General features: G+C 40.6%; 1 protein-coding gene across 2 annotated transcripts in view; it reads left to right on the forward strand.

Annotated features, from left to right (window-relative positions):
• The first annotated feature begins 1,078 nt into the window (after positions 1 to 1,078).
• PDGFRA (platelet derived growth factor receptor alpha) overlaps positions 1,079 to 16,209 on the forward strand; it is a 124,149-nt gene continuing 109,018 nt past the window's right edge. The window contains exon 1 of one of the 2 annotated variants that reach the window (XM_068103933.2): positions 1,079 to 1,184. The gene's annotated coding sequence lies outside the window, so the exon portion shown is untranslated. Of the gene's footprint in view, positions 1,185 to 1,566; positions 1,910 to 16,209 lie in introns of those variants that run through there. The other variant, XM_068103932.2, reaches the window with a different exon arrangement.

Raw genomic sequence — 16,209 nt, forward strand, 5'->3', positions numbered from 1 at the left:
ATATATATATATATATATATATATATATATATATATATATACACGACTCCATATAATGAGTGGATACCAGACATAATGTACCATGTGGCAGGCGGTGCTTATCGCTCCCATTAAGGTACAGCAAAGCTGGATGGGATACCTTGATGGTGGTTCACCACTCATGGTATGAAGTCGCATAATGACTGATATATATATATATATATACATATATATATATACATATATATATATATATACATATATATATATACATATATATATATATACATATATATATATACATATATATATATATACATATATATATATACATATATATATACATATATATATATACATATATATATATACATATATATATATACATATATATATATATATATATATATATATATATATATATATATATATATATATATATATATATATATATATATATATATATATATCCCACATGGGGTTGCAGCTCGCAAACAAAAGAAATGCAGTACTTGCTTTACCAAGTCATTGTCTGCCTCTTTGTTTTTAAAAGTTCTAAAAAAATGCACTAATGGAAACTTTGCACACTAGTTTATCTTTGGGTTCCCAAACGTGCGTCTCCCTTGTAACAATGCAACAGACTGGTGCCCCCACTGCCCCCCCCCCCATCCTCTACCCGCCTCGGGCTCGCAGCTGATTTTGCTCTGCAGACGGCCCTTCGTGAAGCAAGCCCGTTCCCTTTTTGTTTGCTTTGCTCATTCTTGCACAATAATCTGCCATTATTCACTCCTTACCGATACCCGAGCGCTTTTGCGACCCAGAGCTCTGGATTGAGTTCGGCTGGATTGCAACGTCTCGACTTTGGCGTCCAGCTCGCGTATACCTCGGTCCACACTCGTGATGGATGCAGAACTTTGCAATTCGCGGTCACAATACCTTGAATTGAATCTCATGGATGAGCGTATTTTGCGATGGGCGGGGCGTCATCGTGAAGTGGGCGGAGACTGTCCTGTGCTTTCCAGCTTGGACTCGTCGGGGACTTTTAGCGTGAAACGAATCGCGATGCTCATTCATCCCGAGCCGACGACTCTTTGTGAAAAGAATCAAATTTGTTTTTCTTATTGCTTTCCGATCGCTGCCTCGGCGACGCTCAGTTACACATCGGCTGGACAAAACACCAATCGGCAAACATTGCGGCGGAACAGGTAATGAGCACGCCACCGGAAACTTTATTGATACTCCTGGAAAAGTTTGCACAAACTCTTCCATGCAAAACTGCAGAAACAATTCCCGCGTGTTAAAAGCTTTTGTGGTTTTTCTCTCTACAAGTTTCCAAGCTTTGTAGATTGCAATTGTATTAAGTGCGTGACAGCGATGTTGTGTCTCGCTCCGTGCAGACGTGCGCTCGAGCTCATTGTTCCATGTGCGGGAGGCGTGCACTCTCCCCCCGTCTCATTTACATGTGCCGGCGCCATTGGCAGATCGCAGCGCAGTGCGAACCGCTGCCTCATCCTACTAACCACCCCCAACCCTCCCCTTACCCCCTGCTAGACACACACACACCTCCGTGCACCCCTCCCCGTTACCCCTCGCTCCAGACCCATCGCTAAAGAGCATCACACACATTACGGACGGACGCGCAACAAGTCGCCCGCGGGGTTACCATCCAACTACCTTACTGTTTACAACGTCCAATTAGATCCTCCGACTTCTACGGCTTCCAAGTACCGGTGGATCCAGACTCTGGATCCCAGGACGCCCCTGTTGCCGTGGGAGCTCGGCGATGGCAGGTAGCCGCGACTACCCGCTGACCGGATACATCGCGAGGACAGGAGTCGAGGAGTGCTAAAGGGACATCTGCTCGAAACCTCCACCTGTGTTCGTGCTTTGCAAACTATATTCCACGTACGAGGCACCGGCACCCTCCAAGGTACTTGCTATGTTTTACCAAGCAAGTGAGTTCACGTGTTGCTGTTGTTGTTTGTTTTGTATGCACGAGGAGTTATCAGTAACTACGTGGCCTGCACTATAATTACGTCCACAAAGAACATACAAAATTCTCTCCAGGATCCTATATGGAAGAAAAAAGGCAAAATGAGGAAGTTCGATCGAAGTGCGAATTAAGATTCGATATTTCACTCCAACTCAGCTTGGAGTTTAATCGAAGTTTAATCCAAGTAGTTGTAAACGATGGAGAAGTTGAGATGTAACTTACAGGCTTAGCTGAGCGTTCTCAGGCATAGTCGGTGAAATTAATTGGGTAATTCAATTTCACCGATAAAAAGGTAACCGTCTCGCGAACGAGATCTTAATCAACACCTGCGCATTCAAACTCGCGCTCCCGTTTTTGTCGCGCGAGCGCAGCAACTCACGTGCGCTTTACCTGGCTCTGTGAAAACGAACGACGTCGTCTCGTTGCCGGAAGAAAAATCAAGAAGAGTCGAAAATGAATCGAGAATCAACAAAAAAAAGTTGCTGCTGGTGAATTTCATCGATCGACAAATGCGCACGGAAATGCGCACGGAAAAAGAGACCGCTGCGGACATGTCAGTCAAATATCGGCTTCGTAGACAGTACGTGCTCGTACGTATCGTGATGTCCGTCTCTAAACGTCCTTGCTCCTTGTTATCCCGCTCACTATACTTGTTCCTACGTACGAAATCTCGGCGATAATTGCGCACCAGGGATTGAAATTTCGCCTGGAAAAAAAAAGAGAAGACTCGGATAAATAAATGTTGTAATAATTGGAAGAATGTTTGAAGAGCAAAGTTTTCTTTATTGAATGAGAATGAAGTTTCATTTTGAGGATCGATAAGTGTGATTGTAGCAGCGCCATGAAGTGTGATGGCAAAAGGCGTCTGTGCTCCAGATGTGCTGTTTGCTGCTCAGACGCTGAACAGACCCCGAGCTTGGTGGCTTGGAGGGGGTAGGGGTAGCAATGGATGGGGGAGTGGGCGGTACGAGGGAGAAAAGAGTGGGCAGAGGGATCGACAGACTTGTTGCTTTGGGGTTGAGAAATGGTTGCGTGGCACTAACACTACTTATTCGTTGTTGTTTGCGGTTCTCTGAGCGGTTACCTGCTCCGTGAGCGGTTACCTGCTCCGTGTGCTCGTTGTGCCGTTTTTTCCCCAAATTTCGGTTGCAAAAGAAAAACAACCTCGTCGTGATCAGACTTCTTGCTCTTTACCTTCCCCAGCACCTTTAAGGTGTAAACTTCGATGATATAAGGTTTTCCCCTCCTCTTTTTCAAATGTTCCCACCGAGGCAACGCGGTGGTCTCTTCTTTATGGGACCAATTATTCCCACCTTCTTGTGGGTTCAGCCAAGGGAATTGTTTGGGCTCAAGTCGTTCACCCATCGACTGAACATTCCTGACGCTTGATTGAAGTTTATTTGGGCAGGAATTTGTAATTTGATCAGGATGCCGGAGATAACTCGCATGTACTCTTCGCGAAAGATACCACATCGCGCCCTCGGTGTTTTACGCTTACTCCATCTTTGAATTTGTACCAAACGTTTTAAATTAGGAGTTGAATTTCCAAACTTCCTCGAATAAGAGATAACTAAAAATGCACAATATTTGCCAATAATTCTGAAGTCTTCATTTGTTGAGTTTTAATTTTACAAAGCAAGATTTGCAAAGTGAATTGAAGCATTTAATACGTTATAGCAACTACAGTAATTTATGTTGCCAGGGATTATGAAGTTATTGTTTTTGAGTTTGTTGATGAAGGACTGTAGAAATTCGAATGAAAACTAATAATAATTATGAATATTAGGTGAGAAGTTGAAAGTGTTTGATCTCTGTGAAGCAATTGCGCCATCAGGCGGTTGAGCAGGTGAGCGGTTTACCTGTGGCAGAAATTTGGAACTTGTTCACAGTGATGGCGATAACTCGCCTACCTTTTGCAAAAGACACTGTGGTATTTTTGACGTGCACGAACGTCCTCGGTGCTGGTGCACCGGACGCCCAGTTGAATGTCCATCCGAGGGATGGCACAAACATGGATGCCTCGCCGTGCCTGCGCAACACCAGATTGGCCGTTTATAGCGGGGCCGAGATTGGATTCCAGGCTAGACAGCTCAAAGTACATACCTGTAAGGTATCCTGCCAGCCTATACTGTCTCACTATCAGAGCATTGCATTTCTACCCACTGTCATGTCGTTTTTCTATGAGCCTCGATCTTGTACAACAAAACCAAGATGGCTCAAACATGGTATCAGTTGCTCTACATTGATCCCTCTGTACAGCAGCTGCAATTTGTGTCCTTATTATAAGAAGGAGCTGGTATTCTAGTTCCCCCGCCTTTTGCATGGTATGAGGAATACATCTGTGTAATATGAAAGCTAAATGGTCAACGGTTTTTTGAAATATCACGTACACAAAAATGACATGGACCGACGGAGCCCATTTTAGTCTCCGGTCTCCGACCTTGTCGGATGGGCGAGGGACAACAAGAAGACAAAAACTGAGCATATTATGCTCTATATATGGCCAAACCAGACGTCTACATAGTGTAAGTCAACATCCTCCCTCAGACGTGTACATGATGATGATGACCATTCCTTTTTGTACCGTGACAATGCATGGGGCTGCCGAAGCTGTTTCCTTGGCTATTGGGCACAATCCTGGATGGGTCGCGACTCCAAGGCAGGATACCCGAATGGCTTATTCATCCCAAAAAGTTGGTACTCAATTTTCCGACCTCAGAAGGATGACAGGCTGAGTCAACCCACCTGGTGTTAATTCAACGATCAACCGGGATTCAAACTCAGGATCCTAGGATCCCAAGCCAGCACCCAAATCGCTAAGCCAACACCAGGTTCAGCCGTCTACATAATTCCCATCAATACGGCCAAATATCCTGTTTATCCCATTTTTTGTTTATTGAAGAGTGTTCTGTTTAATATTATCCCTACATCTCTTCCATCATCAACTTGCTACAAAATTTCCCCATTAAGGAAATAATCTCTTTTCCTATTATTCCTTCAAATAACTGTAAACTCGCATTTTGCAACAATTTAAATTTCCATCCATTTGCTATTTCCCTAAAGATCTAAACTCTTCTGAAACTTGAAAACTTCCTTACTCATTGTTTACTTTACCCCTAGAGCTTTGCGTCATCTCCAAATCTGAACACCTACGTTCCTCCTCCATCACACCTCGTTTAGACAAACCACAAACACTGGTTTCCAAACCCATCCCAAACCAAACTGTCCCCTGCACTACTCCACCAGGGGGGAAAATCACAATATCATGGAAAATTTGAGTGCTTGGGAATGGGATAATTTGGGGTAGAAGAGATCATGAGTATGGATGGGGGTTGACCCGAGGTAGTGGTGAAGAGGTGTATTGAGGCCATGCTTGCAGGTCGGGTGTTGCATCAATGAGGGCATGGGCCCTGAAATCGATGTTAACCTGTGTGTACTGTCTGTTGGCATTATTTGGTGGGAGGGGGAAATCCTATTTGGTGGGGGGTCTTTGGCATTGTAGGGGGGCACTGAATCGGCATCAGCACCTCTGTAATGATGCAAACAGTGGGTCGCAATCGCCAATGACTGCACCAGCACCATCTTCCTAGCTAGTTAACCCTTCAACAAAACTCCAATAGGTTAGTTCACAACTTACCTTTTGTAAAGCCACGCTTCTGCTTCTTTCGTACGCAGCACAAGGCTGCGGGGTAACATCATTGGCTGAGGGTGTGGCTGTTCCGATGGCGCAAGGGAGGAATTTGTAATGTGTCCATGCTGCCAGCGATGGCTCGCCTACTCTTCGCAAAGGACACCACGAGATGTTTGAATGCTGACGGACAGGATGCCCAGGTTAACCTCCATCCAGAAGGATGGCACAGACATTGATGAATCACCGGATGACAGTTTATAGCTGGGATGCGAACCAAGAGGAAATAATCTCTTTTCATTACCGCCATCCCCTTCCCATGCCTCCCCCCCTCTTCCCATGCCTCCCCCCCTCTTCCCATGCCTCCTCCCCCCAAGCCCTCTCCCTCCCACAGATCTCCCGATGTCCCTGCTCTCAAATGTTGTACTTGTGTGCTTCCCCCTCTCTCCCCATCTTGTCTCCCGCTCCCTTTATTTCGTCTTATGTGTCCGTTTGGTTTTTTGTGATTAATGTTAGCTCTTACACGAGCCTCGATCTTGTATTCCAAAAAAAAAAAAAAAGACGAGGCAGCTTAGAGGTGAATGTACACACCTCGAGGCCATCCTAACATCCCAACCCATTCTGATTATCCCTTTCTCTCTGCTGCTTCACAACATACCTGATTATGTTTGAGAAGAGTTTCTCAAAGTTAAACTTAGAGTCTGTACCTCCCTTAACCCCACCTATCTATTTACACCATATTTGTTACCTTCTCTAATCTTGTGGTATTTCTCCTGCCCTAAATAAGTTATACAAGGGTCTAAATATAAGGGTATACACTGTACTCACTTCTTTCCTTACTTCCTTTAGTCCCTTCAGATAAAAGCTGTCTGGGTCCTCAAGCCTTATCTATCCTCAAAATCCGTTTCCAAACTTCCTTTACACTGATTGCTCATCTTTAACAATACGTACTATTAATTAAAAAAAAAAGAAGTTCCTTTACCACCTCATTTGTTCTCCATTAACAAAGTTCTCTTGACAAAGCGTTGGTGCTCCAGAAGCAACTTATTGACGATGGTTATGCTGGGTGGTTTGCCATTGCCTTCCCAATAGTCGGCCAGGACAATAATTTTGAATTTAGCAAGTTATCATTCGTGAAAGACACCAAGGGATCTTTTTCTCCCCCCCCCCCCCCTCCTCCCCCAATACTGACTGGTCCTCTGATTTACGTCATTCCAAAGGACGCAGAATACATTGATGCATCAATCTGCATGTGCAAACACCAGGATGGTCAGTGTATACTGGCTCGAGATTCGAACCCAGAGAATACAGCTCATATGGGAGTGTGTGTACCTCCAGGCCATGGGTTCCCAAACTCAGGGTCGCAAGGGTCTTCTGCTTGGTCTTGAATGACTACGCGCCACTGCTTCGTCTGACAGCGATTATACCCGATTCAAACGTTGGCAGTTGCCAACTTCTCGCAAATCCCGGTTTTTGAGGGGATTTTCAATGTCGACAGCATTTTCTCCAACCGTTCTTATTGTAGGTACCGGTACCAAGTAGGTGCCAGTACCATCCGGGTCGCGCGAAGTATGTGATTTCAAATTTCGGGTCATGGACAAAAAAGTTTTGGAAGCACTGCTCTAGGCCATCATACCAACCCAATCACACTATACAAAGGAACAAAGCTATTTCTTCACTGATCAATTCTAATTGGGTGATGGAGGATCATTGATGTATGCAACGAACGAGTGGCATGAAGCATGAAGTCGCGGTGAATTGGGTCCACGTTGAAAAATGGCCATATCGGATAAACCCGGCCATCCATCTTGGGGTAGTTGTAGGGGCAGTTTGTATGGTGGCTGCTGCCACATCCTCCTAGATTAAGCCCCATTATATCTGATTTAAGAGAATTTTTCCATAAAATGACCCCGAGGCAATGCAAGATGTAAAGTGGATGCGGTTTGGCTTTCATGCTGACAAGACGAAATCTATCAGATTTTTCATTTGCTAGAGGTGTGTCAAAGCAATGGCTTTATGCTGGGAAATGATTGAGTTCTTGAGAGTTTTCAGTTGAACTTAAAAAGGCCACGGAAGATTTAATTAATTAATTGCTGGCAGATGTATCTTCTACAGGAGATATTCTGGGCACCACAAAGATTTATTTATTGCGTGAGTTTTGGCCTCAAGTCTTTGTAAAAGTTTGTTAATTTTAGTAAAGAGCAACTTTTATTCTTATTTCGTCAAAATATTCTTTCCCAGAGCAATTATTCCTGTTTGTAGCTAAAAGGAACCAACAAATGTTGACATTAGAGGTAAACGTTGAGACATTTTACCATTGAATCGACAAATACACTCATAACTAACATAACTAACTTATCGGGGCAATTACTGTGACAAATACACTCATAACTAACATAACTAACTTATCAAGTCAATTACTGTGACAAATACACACATAACTAACATAACTAACTTATCAAGTCAATTACTGTGACAAATACACTCATAACTAACATAACTAACTTATCGAGTCAATTACTGTAACACGTACAGTTATAACTAACATAACTAACTTATCAAGTCAATTACTGTGACAAATGCACTCAAAACTAACATAACTAACTTATCGAGTCAATTACTGTGACAAATACACTCATAACTAACATAACTAACTTATCGGGGCAATTACTGTGACAAATACACTCATAACTAACATAACTAACTTATCGGGGCAATTACTGTGACAAATACACTCATAACTAACATAACTAACTTATCGGGGCAATTACTGTGACAAATACACTTATAACTAACATAACTAACTTATCGGGGCAATTACTGTGACAAATACACTCATAACTAACATAACTAACTTATCGGGGCAATTACTGTGACAAATACACTCATAACTAACATAACTAACTTATCGGGGCAATTACTGTGACAAATACACTCATAACTAACATAACTAACTTATCGGGGCAATTACTGTGACAAATACACTCATAACTAACATAACTAACTTATCGGGGCAATTACTGTGACAAATACACTCATAACTAACATAACTAACTTATCAAGTCAATTACTGTGACAAATACACACATAACTAACATAACTAACTTATCAAGTCAATTACTGTGACAAATACACTCATAACTAACATAACTAACTTATCGAGTCAATTACTGTAACACGTACAGTTATAACTAACATAACTAACTTATCAAGTCAATTACTGTGACAAATGCACTCAAAACTAACATAACTAACTTATCGAGTCAATTACTGTGACAAATACAGTTATAACTAACATAACTGACTTATGGGGGCAATTACTGTGACAAATACACTTATAGCTAACATAACTAACTTATTGAGGTAATTACTGTGACAAATGCAGTTATAACTAACATAACGAACTTATCAAGTCAATTACTGTGACAAATACACTTATAACTAACATAACTAACTTATCGAGTCAATTACTGTGACAAATACACTTATAACTAACATAACTAACGTATCGGGGCAATTACTGTGAAAAATACACTTATACCGAACATAACTAACTTATCTAGTCAATTTCTGTGACAAATACACTTATAACTAACATAACTAACTTATCGAGTCAATTACTGTCACAAATACACTCATAACTAACATAACTAACTTATCGAGCCAATTACTGTGACAAATACAGTTATAACTAACATAACTGACTTATGGGGGGCAATTACGGTGACAAATACACTCATAACTAACATAACTAACTTATCAGGGCAATTACTGTGACAAATACACTTATAACGAACATAACTAACTTATCAGGGCAATTACTGTGACAAATACACTTATACCGAACATAACTAACTTATCGAGTCAATTACTGTGACAAGTACAGTTATAACTAACATAACCAACTTATCAAGTCAATTACTGTGACAAGTACAGTTATAACTAACATAACTAACTTATCAAGTCAATTACTGTGACAAATACACTCATAACTAACATAACTAACTTATCGAGTCAATTACTGTGACAAATACAGTTATAACTAACATAACTGACTTGTGGGGGCAATTACTGTGACAAATACACTCATAACTAACATAACTAACTTATCAGGGCAATTACTGTGACAAATACACTTATAATGAACATAACTAACTTATAAAGTGAATTACTGTGACAAATACACTTGTAACCTTCATCGGTAACTTATTGAGGCAATTACTGTGACAAATACACTTATAACTAACATAACTAACTTATCGGGGCAATTACTGTGACAAATACACATAACTAATATATCTAACTTATCGGGGCAATTACTGTGACAAATAAACTTATAACTAACAGAACTAACTTATCAAAGCAACTACTGTGACAAATACACAAAACTAACTTATCAAGTCAATTACTGTGACAAATACACTTATAACTAACATAACTAACTTATCGAGTCAATTACTGTGACAAATACACTTGTAACTAGCATTGGTAACTTATTGAGGCAATTACTGTTTGTATCACAAAACGTCTTGTTTATCTGTTCGAGTGCGGAAGCAACTTCTTACGCATATTGGCGTCATCATGGGCTTCTCCATGTTATCACGTGATTGCTGGAGGTGCATTCACCAAGCCCAACCTCTTTCCCCGCCATTTCCCCTATTTCGACGCAGAATGGATACCAGAGTATTGCAGAGCAGATACAGACCTCAAACAACCGGGCAGTCGATTCAAAGCACAAAATAAATAGAGAAGCTCCATACAAGTTATTTTGAATAAGTCTTCGTGGTCAAAAAGGTTGTGGGTCACTCAAGAGTCGTGTTAAAATTTATGGTCACGGGTGATGGAAAGCGAATCGTCATTACTTACCATGAATATCGAGATAGGTTAAGTACTTTTCCTGCCTCGTGGGATGTGGCACTCCAGCTTGGCATGGATTCCAATGACACCAAATCTTGGATTGGGGATTGCACAAGAAGAGAGTTGAGGGATGAAGATTGTAAAAGAAGGTTGGGGATTTTCTAAAATAAGAAAGCTGGGGGTTGGGGATTGTAAAAGAAGGTTGGGGATTGAAAAAGACAAAAGTTGTGGGTTGGGGATTGTAAAATAAGAAGGTTGAGGGATGGGGCTTGTAAAAGAAGAAGGGTGGGGGGTTGGGGATTGTAAAAGAAGGTTGCAGATTGTAAAATAAGAAAGTTGCGAGTTGGGGATTGTAAAAGAAGGTTGGGGATTGTAGAAGACCAAAGTTGTGGGTTGGGGATTGTAAAAGAAGAAAGTTGGTGGTTGGCGATTATAAAAGAAGAAGTCTGGGGATTGTAAAATAAGAAGGTTGGGGATTGTAAAAGAAGTAGGTTGGGGATTGTAAAAGCAGAAGTCTGGGGATTGTAAAAGAGGAAGGTTGGGGATTGTAAAAGAAGAAGTTTGGGGATTGTAAAATAAGAAGTCTGGGGATTGTAAAATAAGAAGTTTGGGGATTGTAAAATAAGATGTCTGGGGATTGTAAAATAAGAAGTTTGGGGATTGTAAAATAAGAAGTCTGGGGATTGTAAAAGAAGAAGTCTGGGGATTGTAAAAGAAGAAGTATGGGGATTGTAAAAGAAGAAGTTTGGGGATTGTAAAATAAGAAGTCTGGGGATTGTAAAAGAAGAAGGTTGGGGATTGTAAAAGAAGAAGTCTGGGGATTGTAAAAGAAGAAGGTTGGGGATTGTAAAAGAAGAAGTCTGGGGATTGTAAAAGAAGAAGGTTGGGGATTGTAAAATAAGAAGTCTGGGGATTGTAAAAGAAGAAGTCTGGGGATTGTAAAAGAAGAAGTCTGGGGATTGTAAAAGAAGAAGGTTGGGGATTGTAAAATAAGAAGTCTGGGGATTGTAAAAGAAGAAGGTTGGGGATTGTAAAAGAAGAAGTCTGGGGATTATAAAAGAAGAAGTCTGGGGATTATAAAAGAAGAAGTCTGGGGATTGTAAAATAAGAAGTCTGGGGATTGTAAAAGGAGAAGTCTGGGGATTGTAAAATAAGAAGGTTGGGGATTGTAAAAGAAGAAGTCTGGGGATTGTAAAAGAAGAAGGTTGGGGATTGTAAAATAAGAAGTCTGGGGATTGTAAGAGAAGAAGGTTGGGGATTGTAAAAGAAGACGTCTGGGGATTGTAAAAGAAGAAGTCTGGGGATTGTAAAAGAAGAAGTCTGGGGATTGTAAAATAAGAAGTTTGGGGATTGTAAAATAAGATGTCTGGGGATTGTAAAATAAGAAGTTTGGGGATTGTAAAATAAGAAGTCTGGGGATTGTAAAAGAAGAAGTCTGGGGATTGTAAAAGAAGAAGTATGGGGATTGTAAAAGAAGAAGTTTGGGGATTGTAAAATAAGAAGTCTGGGGATTGTAAAAGAAGAAGGTTGGGGATTGTAAAAGAAGAAGTCTGGGGATTGTAAAATAAGAAGGTTGGGGATTATAAAATAAGAAGTCTGGGGATTGTAAAAGAAGAAGTCTGGGGATTGTAAAAGAAGAAGTCTGGGGATTAGAAAAGAAGAAGTCTGGGGATTGTAAAAGAAGAAGTCTGGGGATTGTAAAAGAAGAAGGTTGGGGATTGTAAAATAAGAAGTCTGGGGATTGCAAAAGAAGAAGTCTGGGGATTGTAAAATAAGAAGTCTGGGGATTGTAAAAGAAGAAGGTTGGGGATTATAAAAGAAGACGTTTGGGGATTGTAAAATAAGAAGTCTGGGGATTGTAAAAGAAGAAGGTTGGGGATTGTAAAAGAAGAAGTCTGGGGATTATAAAAGAAGAAGGTTGGGGATTGTAAAAAAAGAAGTCTGGGGATTATAAAAGAAGAAGGTTGGGGATTGTAAAAGAAGAAGGTTGGGGATTGTAAAATAAGAAGGTTGGGGATTGTAAAAAAAGAAGTCTGGGGATTGTAAAAGAAGAAGGTTGGGGATTGTAAAAGAAGAAGGTTGGGGATTGTAAAAGAAGAAGGTTGGGGATTGTAAAAGAAGAAGTCTGGGGATTGTAAAATAAGAAGGTTGGGGATTGTAAAAAAAGAAGTCTGGGGATTGTAAAAGAAGAAGGTTGGAGATTATAAAAGAAGAAGGTTGGGGATTGTAAAATAAGAAGTCTGGGGATTGTAAAAGAAGAAGGTTGGGGATTGTAAAAGAAGAAGGTTGGGGATTGTAAAAGAAGAAGGTTGGGGATTGTAAAATAAGAAGTCTGGGGATTGTAAAAGAAGAAATCTGGGGATTGTAAAAGAAGAAGGTTGGGGATTGTAAAAAAAGAAGTCTGGGGATTATAAAAGAAGAAGGTTGGGGATTGTAAAAGAAGAAGGTTGGGGATTGTAAAAGAAGAAGGTTGGGGATTGTAAAAGAAGAAGGTTGGGGATTGTAAAATAAGAAGTCTGGGGATTGTAAAAGAAGAAGGTTGGGGATTGTAAAAGAAGAAGGTTGGGGATTGTAAAAGAAGAAGTCTGGGGATTGTAAAATAAGAAGGTTGGGGATTGTAAAAAAAGAAGTCTGGGGATTGTAAAAGAAGAAGGTTGGAGATTATAAAAGAAGAAGGTTGGGGATTGTAAAATAAGAAGTCTGGGGATTGTAAAAGAAGAAGGTTGGGGATTGTAAAAGAAGAAGGTTGGGGATTGTAAAATAAGAAGTCTGGGGATTGTAAAAGAAGAAGGTTGGGGATTGTAAAAGAAGAAGGTTGGGGATTGTAAAAGAAGAAGTCTGGGGATTGTAAAAGAAGAAGGTTGGGGATTGTAAAAGAAGAAGTCTGGGGATTGTAAAATAAGAAGGTTGGGGATTGTAAAAGAAGAAGTCTGGGGATTGTAAAATAAGAAGGTTGGGGATTGTAAAAAAAGAAGTCTGGGGATTGTAAAAGAAGAAGGTTGGAGATTATAAAATAAGAAGGTTGGGGATTGTAAAAAAAGAAGTCTGGGGATTGTAAAATAAGAAGGTTGGGGATTGTAAAAGAAGAAGGTTGGGGATTGTAAAATAAGAAGTCTGGGGATTGTAAAAGAAGAAGGTTGGGGATTGTAAAAGAAGAAGGTTGGGGATTGTAAAAGAAGAAGGTTGGGGATTGTAAAAGAAGAAGTCTGGGGATTGTAAAAGAAGAAGGTTGGGGATTGTAAAAGAAGAAGGTTGGGGATTGTAAAAGAAGAAGGTTGGGGATTGTAAAAGAAGAAGGTTGGGGATTGTAAAATAAGAAGTCTGGGGATTGTAAAAGAAGAAGTCTGGGGATTGTAAAATAAGAAGTCTGGGGATTGTAAAAGAAGAAGGTTGGGGATTGTAAAAGAAGAAGGTTGGGGATTGTAAACAAAAACACCAGGATGAGAGCGTCTTGCTGGGTCGGGATTCAAACCCCAGGCAAGACAGTTCCGAGACGAGTGTGTGTACCTCTTGAGCCTCGGCTATCAGGTCAGTCGACTATATATTACTATTATCGATTAGATTCCGATGACAATGTGAAAGAGGAGGAGCTAGATTGATCATCTGATGGTGGACATCAGAAGATAAGGTGTGTTATCTGAAATAAAGTTTCATATGGAGGATAATTTAAAATAAGCTTCAAGTTGAGCATTTAAAATGGATAGAGCAAAGACAAACAACAATAGGTTGGGAATCATAGTGCAGGTTTTGATGGAGCTAATGGCCTCCTCTTGTGTTGAAGTTGTTCCTTGAAAGGGAACTCATTCTTCTAAAAAATATTCTTTTTTTGAAATTCGTGTTATCTACCTCGGCCACCGAAGGTGGGCAGAAGTTATGTTTTCACACCTGCCTGTTTGTCTGTTTCATTGTTACGTCATATGTCGGTCTGTCCCGTTTGTTACTTCTGAAAATCGAATATTTTTCAAGTACATTGGTTGGTCTTGTGCGTTATTCTGTCTGTTTGTGTGTCTGTCTGTTTGTCTGTCTGTTTGTCTGTCTGTTTGTCTGTCTGTTTGTCTGTTTGCCTGTCTGCCTGTTTGTGAACAAGATATCTCAATAAGTTATGGTTATGATTCGAACAAAATTTGGTGGAGAGGTTGGATGCGTTGAGGATGAAATGATCAGATTTTGGTGAATATCCGAATCTGGAAAAAATTATTCTATATTTCTTGATTGTAATTTTCTTTGCCTGTGCGCAGTGTTTTTGTGTTTTTCAACATTTATGCTTTTGTGGTGTCCTGTGGCTTTAAATTCGAGGTTTTCCCACATTTAATATTGCCCCAAGTTGCGCTGATGAAGCCATTAAGGTATAAACAGTGCAGTTCAATGTTGTGAGTTTCATCTTGTGAAAATCCATGTAGCCATTGCATATAGCCTATTTTGGATGGAGGTTCCTGGCAATGCCCTTTGGAGATCCCTCCTTTCCTCAAAGTCATTTTCAGAGAGGAATGGCATTCGTCTCCATGTAGGGCCTTCCCCCACCTTCTCAAAACACTTCTGCAGGTTCTGACGACCCAGGAATTAGCAATACTACTGGGTTTACATTTTGTACCTCTGACAGTTAAACCCAAAGATACGACAGTTTGTCACCAAGCCCATGGTGGAAAATCAAAATTGAAAAATAATTAAATACTGAGTTCCATGAAAAAGTTTGAATCGTTGCAAAATCGATGTGGAAAGTTTCATATCGTTACATTTCCTTATTGGCTTTTTAATTGAAGGCCATATACTTAATGATCACTCATCATAACTATTTTGTTGTGGACGAAGTCGACGTTCATGGAAGACGTGGTAGATATAAAAACAATACAGTAATTACTCATTATTATTACAGCACAATGTTAATTATACACTAAGCAAAAAGCCAGTAGTCGGCCATGCCCGTAATGCATTCCAATTACAGCATTCCTACCTGCCACCACCATAGCCACAGCTAACGAGCTTACAAACCAGACTGGTGAACATGTGGACACATGGATAAAGCCAGGGATGACCGGCGTTCACAGTTCTACAAGCAGGACACTATCACAGTATTACTTGCTTAGGTGACAAGAACAAGCCGATTAGCTTTTGGTTCAGGTCCGAATCCAGATCCGGCCTATCAGTGGGATACGAAATGTAAACTGTTCAGCCTGGCGGAGGTATGCGTTCTACCGAGTTTAATTTGTCTAGTTTAGTTCGCATCGAGACGATAGCAGATTGGACTTGGGAGGATGTGATGAGGATGGTGGAGGAAGAGGAAACCAGACATATAATATATATAACTGTGAGAAATAGTAGAAAATCCACTTTACGAGCAGGGCGTCTCATTTGCATTAAATAAATAATCGGGAGGTTAAATCAGACGCGGACGTAGCTTCAGGACGTCGATGTTTAATTTGACAAGCTTTCGACCAACAAAGGTCTTCTTCTTAGTCGTCCCCAAGTAAACTTCCGTTGAACTTGGGGACGACTAAGAAGAAGACCATTGTTGGTCGAAAGCTTGTCAAATTAAAGATCGACGTCCTGAAGCTACGTCCGCGTCTGATTTAACCTCCCGATTATATATACTAGGGCATGCCCGTACTATATATAAGCTAGGACGTGCCCGTACGTGGGTGCCCGTTCCTTGCCAAAAAAAAAAAAAAAAAAAAAATTTGTGTAGGGGTGTGTGTGTGTAAACATCCTAGGGCGTGCCCGTACGTGGGTGCAAAAAAACATGCGTGCAAACAAC

This window comes from Myxine glutinosa, chromosome 4, assembly GCF_964187855.1.
Source record: "Myxine glutinosa chromosome 4, kmMyxGlut1.1, whole genome shotgun sequence".
Classification (NCBI taxonomy): Eukaryota; Metazoa; Chordata; class Myxini; order Myxiniformes; family Myxinidae; genus Myxine; species Myxine glutinosa.